The sequence below is a fragment of the Seriola aureovittata genome, chromosome 20, assembly GCF_021018895.1.
Source record: "Seriola aureovittata isolate HTS-2021-v1 ecotype China chromosome 20, ASM2101889v1, whole genome shotgun sequence".
Taxonomy (NCBI): domain Eukaryota; kingdom Metazoa; phylum Chordata; class Actinopteri; order Carangiformes; family Carangidae; genus Seriola; species Seriola aureovittata.
In genome coordinates this window covers 11414217-11416181 of record NC_079383.1, presented here as the reverse complement: position 1 = coordinate 11416181, position 1965 = coordinate 11414217, and positions in this window count along the sequence as shown.

The window sequence follows — 1965 nt, the reverse complement described above, 5'->3', positions numbered from 1 at the left end:
TGAGATTGTCCTCTTTTTCCAAATCATGTCTTTCAATGAAAACAGTAGTTACACATTTCTTGTGTAGGACAGGGGCAATCTGTTGGAAGGAGTTTATAAATGTAATGCTATATATACAAAGATCTATCAAGACATATTGTGAAAATGATTATGTAGCAGTTGTGATTTTTCTCCATACCATATTATTTATGTAAAGTCATTTTTGGGAGGGCTCTGTGTCATCAATTTAATTCTTAGTTAAAGGGTTGTTTGGTGAAATTGTTCATGAACATTGATTTGGCTCATTCAAATTTATGTATGCAGTTTGTAAAAGAAGCAGGAAGGCTGTACAAATAGTTCAATTAACACTCTGCTGCCTCCAAGTGAAAACAACAACACATACAATGCACATGGGTTTTTGGTCACTCACTTCTTACAGTTGAAAGAAGTGTCATACATGTAAATTCATGAGAGGGAGTGTTGAGATAAAAACCAGGATGGTTGTGTGTGCTTGAGGGATGGAGACATGGTGTCCCTTCCTCCCGTCTCAGGAATGATCAGGGAGCAGAGAAACAAGGACGGTGAGGGAGTGCAGGCATGCGTAGGCAGCTGATAAAGGGATAGTGGCCACAGCAGTGGAAGCAGCAGGAGGCTGATGGCTGCTGGACTGTTGATGTAAATCAGCTGTGTGTGTGTGTGTGTGTGTGTGTGTGTGTGTGTGTGTGTGTGTGTGTGAGAGAGAGAGAGAGAGAGAGGGAGAGAGTGTGAGAGTGGAACTCCAATGCAGATACCATGGACTGTGGATCAAAGATAGTTTCCTTGTTTATGGATCACAATTCCTGTGGTAAAACAATCTATCATACTGAAAGGATTTGGGACTCACACCCTGCTGCTGCCTGGAACGATCTTTCTGTCTTCCCACTTTATACACTGACTAATGATCAGCTTGAGAATCTGTGTTCTTGTTATGGGACAGTGTGAAACTCTCTGTAAACAGAAAACAAGCATGAATCAAGAGAGATGTCCACATTCAAACAAAGGAACAACACTCATCTCAGCCAATCTGGAAATAAAAATGCAGCCAAATAATATTTTGTTGGACTGCATGTCATTAGTCCAAGTACATGACCAGTAGAGTCATAGATCACCTAATGGCTCTTGCAACAGGAAAATGGGTAAATTATGGAGGAAACATTGAACTGATAAGTAGATATAAAAGAAAAAAAAATGAAAAGGTACACAAACACTGGTATTCAAAGTCTAGTTAACCATACAATGAGGTATCCTGTTGTTGTACATTGTACTTGTAGTTCTTATGATTGTTTGTTTTTTAACATTTTGAGGACATTTACTTGTGAAAGAGTAATTTATACAGCATGGTATTGATACTTTTACCAGTGTTTCTCTACATTTTAGACACCAAAGGACCAGTGCAAAGATAATGGCAGAAGGCAGGCTGTGCAGATGTTTTTACATTATTTTGTAAATTTCTCATTTGCTTCTTGAGTTAAAACAATTAAAAGTACTCGGGGGGGGGGGGGGGGGGGGGGGGGGGTTTGAAATGAAATGACCTCTTCACTCCTCTGATGCTGCTGCTTCAGCTCTCCCTCTAAGTAGCTGCCATGAGAATATAAAGCTTCATATTTACCAAGGGGAGAGACGCCACCCACAATTTCGTTGATATAGCATCTATGCTCTCTTGTGAAAATGGTTAAACTCTAAATATTGGACTATTCACTATGTATAGATTTCTGGAAACATCAAGCATGTTAGCTGAACTGTGCAGAACCAACACAGTCCAGCTTTAGAGACAAAGAGGTTCCAGCAAATAAACCAGACGTGCTAAAACTAGGTGACATAAATGAAATGATAAAGTAGAAACCAACATGCACCAATTCACATACACACAATCAAAAGAGTAAGTTGTATAAGATGATTGTGCAGTTTCAGTTTGCTTATATATATATAGAACACTGAGCAGCACAG